This window comes from Varroa jacobsoni, unplaced genomic scaffold (genome assembly GCF_002532875.2).
Source record: "Varroa jacobsoni isolate VJ856 unplaced genomic scaffold, vjacob_1.0 scaffold_64, whole genome shotgun sequence".
Lineage (NCBI taxonomy): Eukaryota > Metazoa > Arthropoda > Arachnida > Mesostigmata > Varroidae > Varroa > Varroa jacobsoni.
Window position 1 is genome coordinate 235,752 of NW_019212966.1, and position 8,764 is coordinate 244,515.

Here is an 8,764-nt window from a genome sequence, read left to right on the forward strand (position 1 = left end):
AGGAGGCTTAAACTAGAAGCGGAAGTAGTTTATTATTGCGCCAACAAGCTAGTTAGGATCAGAGCGACTCGGAGAGCTTCATGAGATGGAAGGAGTATTTTTTTGCGCTGATTAAAACTGTGTTGTTACTTAGTTCGAAACAGTTACCGCAACAGGAGCCGAGAAAACACCTGTTAATATATGAACTGCTCATTTAAGTTCGCACTTACAACTTCTTACGGTAATTGGCCAATTAAATAATAAGCGCATTCGGAATGGTCCTAATCTTCTTTGAACTAGTTAATTAGCTTATCGATCAGATTTATTGACAGAGTCATTGGACCTTACCAGTTCAATGGCCTTGCATGAAAAGTTAAGGCGTAAATGTTTTTCTTGTTGAACTCTTAGATAAAACTTGTGATTGAACAAAGATGGTAATTGGACAACGGATCACATCATACAGGTGCCTAGTTCCAGACGCCGACAACATGAATTGTCTAACCCGAGCCAACTCGTACGTATGTACATTACACGCTGTATCTATAGGTAAAGAGCCCAAATTGTCGTTTAGGACACCTACAAATAGAGGCTACATGCACGGGGTACGCATGTTTACATGTTACTGGTTATTTCGTTCAACGGTAACTGACTCTGCTTCTGCCGATCAGAATATTTCACAGATTCCTTCGGCAGGTGTTCGTCCCGAAGGTCAGGCGTGCTTCGCACAGTTTCAACCAGCTGCTCACTACCTTTCGGTTCGACTAATCGCTATTGAACCAACAGTCGATTTACTATAAGTAGGCCAGATTTCTGGTGAATGTAAACGATGCAATTGTTCTGTTTTAGCAAAATCTCGATGAAGAATACATTTCTATGGCACATAGTTAAGTAGCCCTGTCGTAGGAGCCATAGCGCTTTCTGTTCTTCAGCTTGCTTTGCCTTCATTCACTATCGTGCAGCCCTTCGACATGTTTCGTTATGTTCTACGTCACGTCCTAAGCAACCAATACATGCATGTTTCATATTCGAAGTGAGCAATATTATCGAAATTAACTAAAACTCATGTAACATATCGACAAAGAAATTCAATCATGCAGCGATAGAATGAACGCCCTATTCCTACTGTTTCACACTAGACACAGGGATCCTAGTGATCAGTTCCCAGCAAATCTGCGTTCGAAAACGTAGAATTTCCGTTAACGTTATTTACGTGTTTGCTTCGGATGCCGGGGATGCAAATATCGTCACTGTTCATCAGAAATTAGTGTGTAAGTCGCATAAATCACGGACGGTGGGCCTCCTTTCTTCTACACATTTGCTACGACAATGTGTGAGGCTTTAGCTAGCGTCTCCAACATGCAGAAGCATCCGCTCAGCTCCCGTGGATCAACACTTGTTTTTAATAATAATACCTCCGTATAGGTGTTTAGAAGCTACGAGCAAAGTACGTTCTTATCGAAGTCTCTCATTGAGACCTACGGAACTTTTCAACGCCGCTTCATTTCGCTAGAACTTTTTCTTCGTTAGTCTCCGATTATAGCGTGTTTATTGATTGTTGTATAGGCGTCCCTATTTATATTAGATTACTTGATTATTTTGTTTCTGTTCGCTTACACACTTTATCGCTGTCGCACTTAAGCGACTGGTCGCGGCAACACTGCCTTTGGAACCAACCTAAAATCTGGCCAGTGTGTTGACATTCATTAACTGGTTATCGTAGGGTCGTTACGTGAAGTTACCATAGAAATGGGCAAAAAATTGAGGCGCCGAAGCAAATAAGAATTTGTTTGGGCACTTCAATTCTTGAGCGCAGTGCTGCTTCGTGATGTTAACAATTCTACCAATGCCTCTGTACAGTACATATGAACAAATAGATCGGCTTTGTTTATGATAGTACTTTCTTACGGTTCTATTACTTAAGAATCGCTCTAATCAAGGTTAACTTGTTGGGTAGATCATGGAGGCCAAAGCGTTCGGTGGATCGTATGAAATGTTACACCTTGTACACTGGAAAAGGGCAGTAGGAAAGAAAGAACGAAGAGCAAATCTGGCTCGTTTAAGAATTTTTTTTTAATAACAAAATGACACTTCAGGCCATTACTAAAGCGGATCGTCATGGGCACTTCAATACGAATCTAGACTAAAAGGCGAACTCCACGTTAGGCCACACTTGTCAGATACAGGCTTTTACTTGAATGAGTCACGCAGTTTTATCGCCTTATATCGAACGCATTATAATATGATGCATCGAATAACATGATATAGGAATTGCTCTGTATGGAAATTTCGCTAAAATGTCTGCGATTCAGAGTGGCTATTGGAAGCTCTTCCAAACCGTGAAAAAAATGTCGCCATTGAAATACATACAAGACTCGTTTGACGTTTAACTCGTTTACTTATGTTTCGTGTACTCTTTGAGAACTGTGAGTTCTAGAAATTGTTACTACTGCTACTGGCATCGCCCGTGACAGCTTTTCGTTGCCGCCCTTTTCCGCAGCAACTATCGCTATCGTTGCCGTTGCTGTCATTCTTGTCTATGATTTATTCCGTCTTTGAGGTATACGAAGTGGTCTTGTCTTGCGTATGGATCACGGATTCTGTGTTTGTCGTTGGTGATGGCTGGGCTTCCTCCTTTGTCACTTCCTTTGTCTGGGGTCCCTCGTTTATCAATTTCACCAGTACTTCATTGTCTGTTCAAAGCGAAATAACGCAAATAAAGGGTTGAAGAAAACAACCCGCGACGGCATTAGTATTGACGATCGAAGCAATACAAAACAATTCCTTGCCGAAATTCTGTTGAAAAAAATGTTGTCCGTTCATCCACGGATGAGACACACTGGGGTACGAGCTAGAAGGACGCCACAGGGATCGAGGACAAGGCAAGAATGTGAAAAGCGGAGGTGACGCTCAGGGCCAATCCAAAGGGCCATATATAATTTTTCTTTTTTTTGACATGAGACATTTATTCCGATCTACAAGAAGTAATAGCCGTTTATATTCTAATAGTTTTTATATTTTAGATAAAGTCAGGTTCAAACGCTACCGTTAATACCCATCCTTAGTTGATCTTATACCGGGTGTTGCATAATGTTTTAAAACAAATTATCATGCACGTTCTACTTGCTATTCTGAAGTGCTTTAGAAACATACACTAAACGATCATCGTGATTTCTCCGGATTTTTTTTCTGATTGCTTTGATGTCTTTCATTTTCAATTTAAGAACGCGCTGCCGTAATCCATGAACGCATTTTTTTATTTCATTACATTTTAACTAGACAAAAAACTTGTTTCGGAAGATGGTACCTTCAATAGGGGTAACGATTTTGGTTTAATCTATTTTGACAAGAAACATAAGCCAATGCGTACATACGCTGCCTTATCTGGTACTTGAAAATTGCATAAACAACTTTTTCCAATGGTAATAGGACAAGAAAACAAAAGTAAAGCCCATGTTCTAGTTTATCAAAACGAAATAATTTGCCTTTATTAATAAATTAATATATAGATTCTAATAGTCTAGCCACCAAAACAGCAGTCCTCTCAGTGTGCACATGTTAATTGTGCTCCCTACTAGACGATACGGGCATTATTTAAACTTCATCTTTCAATATGGATCATTATACAATATAGCGTTTCCTAAATATATTTAACTAGCGGAATAGATACCCAAGTAATTCCAAATTCTTCCTACTTTTTATGTGCAGTAAATCGCCTTTGAATAACGTCCATTGGCTTAATTATAAGTGGCGGTCACGTTGGGATTCATTCCCGACCTGTAACGCTGGAAAAAAGCTGTTTCGGCTTCGATCGGAAACTATACGCGCCGCGGGGCGAGCGATGCGGTTATAAATATTTCGTCGGCTTCAAACTTGTCCGCTAAATGGCGAAATATTAAGCTGCACGAAGTTTCTCCATCGATCCCTGTAAATCTACATAATTGTTTTGACGACAACGTCTCAACATAAACGCCATTGGCTAGTTTTTTTTTTGTTTCTATCAGTTGTCTGCACAGGTCGTTTACCGCCGTTCGTCGCTTACCACTCGACCGCTTTGTGGAAATCTGCCCGCTAAAGAAAAGATATCCAGCCCGCTTTTTGAACGATCGGAACACTCAATCTTTAAACGTTTATTAATAGATTTTGTACGGTTTGCTTGTGAATAGACTAAGAAGAGGATATGGAGAAGGCAACGTTGGCGAACGGCTGACACGAGATCAGTGCCTAGTAATGATATGCGGATTGTTGGACATGTATTGCTCATAAAAGAATAAGATCGTAACGAGAAAAAGGCGACCCCGCTGTAAATGGGGTACCGGCCGTACCTCAGTCTGAGAGAACACATCTATAATGATAAGCGTTTTCAAGCCAAATAATACGATAGTAGGTTCTTTAGTATTTCATTATATTATTTTAAAATATAGGCTACTTCTACCAGTGCGTTTTGTGAACTCCGTCATAATCGATGCCGGCTAGCATGAAATAAAGAATAGATAAAACCACAGCATTATTTCGGAGTAACAGTCGAGCGACAGAGACAAATAGAAGCTCACAGTACTCAATACTGTGTTCGCCATATGCATCTATATATAAACGCATAGACTTGGGGAAACCCTGCTATTTCCTTAGGTGCTTAGCTAAGGAACGCCACTTGCCTAAAAATATTCTCACTGCCACTTAGGTACATATTTAAAGTATGCAACGATGCCAAAGTGTTTCTTTGATGGGGGGTAATACGCACAACGGCATCATCGACCCTATAACATATAACAATGTGAGTATTACGTGTTATTGACTCAACTGGTCCAACCGCCTTCAGTTCAGATCCAAGCGGCCTTCCCATTCTTGATCTCTGATCACTATCAGCAGCCACCATTATATCCGCTGCATTCGCAATAAATAAGACTTCGACACTCCAGACAAGAAACAAGTCCACAGTGAACAACGCGGTAGATCCCCTCGACATCTAAACACATTAGTGAACACTCGGGTTCTCGAGATGACGGGGTGAATAGGGACATACTTAGCTCAATATTGTTAACCGTGTAGGCATTAGTTTAGCTTGCAAAAAAGAAAACTGCCAAATATACGCTTGAGACAGCCACTCTCTAGCAGTCTGCTCGGACTGACTGTGAGTGTTGCTTAGTCGAGCTTTCTGCAACTATATCCAGGCACCGACAAAGAATAAGTATTTTCAGGCGTTTAACGCCGGTCTGACTTCCTATTCGTTACCTTCTGCACCCACAACAGGAAAGATACCCGTTAAGTCGAATCCTTTTGACGCTTTATGAATATAAATACATCATTTAGATAAATGGCAGAAAAAGCAGTTGTCCGCTGACGAAGACGACGAGTCCGGCACACGTTCAAATTCGTGTTACTATCGTGTTCTCTGCGAATAGACGTAGTGATTGTAAATGGCCAACCCCAAAGTGGGCTTTTTCAGCATGGATTTTTTTTGCTATTACCGTTTATCATGTTTCTGGCTTATAGCAGCCGTCGCTGGCACTGGCGACGATTCTTAAAGGCGTTTTTCTTGTCGCGAAACGTAATGACGCAGGTGTGCGCGCTCGGCAATGTATCTCGTCTGTCGCAGGTAGAAGCATCTCGACCTGTTAATCGGGTCGGACTACGTTCAAAGCAAGTTGAGGAATGAAAACGGTCATGTGGGTGCAATAGCAATAGTGGCCGTTGTAGCCATAGACGGTCCCTCGACGCATACATGGTACCGGAATTAAGTTCAGCACGAGAGATGAATCAAGCTAAGTTACTCTAGTATACACATGCATGGTAAATTTTCTTAGAGATGGTTAGATTCGCTTTTAGTTGCCGCTCAAAAGTGTGCTCTCCGCCCGTAGTGTCGCAAAGGGACCCATTTTCTGCGCAAGAAAAGTGATCAGTGACCAAAAGTGACAATTCCGAAAGAGAACTTGGCAGCAAGTTGTTACTCTGTCCATGGCCGTCAGTGAGTGCACGTGAATGTGAGCACATATAAAAGTTCCGGCTTCGATAAGTGGTCAAAATTAATAGAACCCGGCACATCCCTATTCTTGTTTTTAACTTGGCGGTAAACGCATAAATGACGGGTAATCGGGAAGAAAATGTTAAATGAACCGTGGAAATGAAATGCTTAGTATTTTTGTTTATCGTATTGTCATTTTTCGTTGTATAGGATGGTTTAGTTGTTCGTTCTAATTGAATCATAAGTATATTAGCCTTTTGGGCTTTCGATCCACGGACAGTTCCACCTCAAAATAGCTTACTTTCTTCGACAAAATTTTTCTTAAAAATGCGCTCATCCGAATTGTTAGTTCGATACCTGCCTACATCATACAGTTAGAGACAGTTAGAGAATTCGTGTTGACGCCTTTGCCCTATTTTTCAACGTATTAATTTTTCCACAACGTAACAGATGAGTGCAGAAGTTTGCCATTATTGCAAACGTTGATTAGGTATTAGTCTTATAAACGCCTGCTTGACCTTCTATGAACGTGGCAAAAGAAAAACACATTGTGTTTAATTTAACTCGCTTCTAATTGGATGCAGCCAAACCGCTTGGTAACCCCGATGTTGTTTTATGTCCTACAGTCTGACGTATTACAGGTGTTCATAAGCGCAAAGTAGTTTTTTTTTTCTTATACCATCAGATCGTAGTATATTTCATCCGTTCAACTCCCGCTGGAAGCACTTAATACGAATTAAGGCTCAGACATCCACAGCTAAGGCAAATAAACATACATACATTTTGTCTTTCAAGTATATACAGCTTTACATGAATGTATAACTCTGAACAACGTTGTCACTAACGTTCTAATTTACCGGAAGTTAACATGATTACTGCACTGCCATTTATAAATACAGCAAGGTAGTTCTTTTTTCTACGAGAGGATAACCTCCTTGAAACAACTGTTGTGTTTCCATACTCGTTCCTGTGACTGCAACGCGACCGCTGTACGTGTTTATCGTTTCTAAATACTGCTTAGTCCAGCTCGAAGCAGACGCAAGCCTTTTATTTACAAATCGCTTATTTATACAAATACATTCTTTCTGGTTTAATGGTTATTTTTTTTCCAGCCGTGAGTTCTCTACGGCTAACCGTGGCATTTCGTTCTCAACGTTTTTGTGTCGCGTAAAATATGTAACATGCATCCGCTAACGGCACGAAGCTCCTTTAACATTACAGCAGGGGAACGTTAACACGCATGATTAGACGGTGGATGGTGCTATATGGAGTTAATGGCAGAGATATAGACACCATGTGCATCAGCATTAAACAGGATTGAATATAGCTTTTTGTCGATGTAACCCTGTACAAAATTTAGCGAATTTATGTCGCTGAATCAATGAGATCATTTTTTTCAAACAAAAAAAAAATCAAAATATTTCTTCGAAGAGTCGCTCGACCCTAACAACACATTCCCTCCTTCGTTCTGTATGCGCATACTGCCTACGTCACAGGGATAGAGGCGCGACGCCGGCGTTCCCTGTAGAATCTGTTTTGCTGAAAGCTTCGTTTCGTGTTTCCTACGATCTATTTGCTATTCCCTTAACTTATAGTACATACATAAATCTATTTACTACGCGAGGCGCTGGTTTAGTAAGCTTGTGGAATCAGATCACATACCATTCTCTCATTATAATTGAGCGGTTTGTCGGCTTGAGCTGGGCGTAGAAATTCGCTGCTAGGATAGCTGCGAACGCAGCGCAGTTTCCAGGCATAACCCATATAAACGCACCAGCAAGAAATCAGCCAGAAGCAAAGTAACCAATTTTGACGTTTCCCCAGATTCAAGCAGTGGCGTCATGCTTCTATCTACTTTGTTTTTATCATCTCACGTCCATTTTTTCGTAATGCATTTATCCCATTGCATTTCTTGGCGGAATTCGGACTTGGAGACAAATGCAATTTCCAATCGACCTATCTCCCTCAATCCATCTCGCTTCCTCCCGTTGTATTGGTACGGTTATTGTTCTGCTCTGGAAAAATGCACGATCAGCAGAACTGACATTAAATCCGAATGGTCCTATTTACGAATCAGAGAAAGATAACGAAAAAGATATTTGGGAAGAAAGAGTTTACATCGCTAGTTTAACCTCAAGGCAAACGCTACTAAGGGGATAAGTTCTTATGAGGATCTGAGTTACTTCGTATTCGTGTGCTTCGCCCTTGTGCAAGTGTGCAACTTGCTGGCGTGAATAGAGTACGTTTATTCGACATAAGCGTGTTTCATTGATTGGGCTAAAAGGCTTCGAAACAACATGCGCGATCAATGCTAGACCACCGAGTAGACAAGCAGCCTCATGTTTTATCCACTTCTACGATCTTTTTCCTCTCACTGAGGCTTCGGTAATAAGTAGGCGCACTCTATCTAGTTCATCCTAGTATGACGCAACGCTACTGCGTCGTTCTTGCTGATGCGGCAGCTCCATCGGTATCGAATGGAGGACCACATCCAGAACTAATCTGTACTCACATTGGTAATAATTTATAATGTTTTATTGCAACGTCATCATGAAAAGATATGATACTTGTTCAATGCACCACTTTGGATTCATTGCCTGTGCGGTGTAGTAAAAATGTTCCTAATGGCTAGTAAACATCCCGTACTCTAGCCATTAAGCATTACTTCACATCGCTAGGTTCCAGCAAGAAACGAAGTAAATCCACACCCGGACTTGAACCTGGACCTGTATATGGCCGTTACTTTGGCGGGCAGACGCGTGACGTGCCGACCTTTTACAAGGACAAACTGGTCTAGTGGACTGTCAGAGCAACAGTATTTTCCTA

General features: G+C 41.1%; 1 protein-coding gene across 1 annotated transcript in view; it reads right to left on the reverse strand.

Moving 5' to 3' along the window:
- The window catches only part of LOC111261778 (uncharacterized), a 55,513-nt gene that overhangs the window by 30,612 nt on the left and 16,137 nt on the right, over positions 1-8,764 (reverse strand). The gene's annotated exons all lie outside the window — the stretch shown is intronic.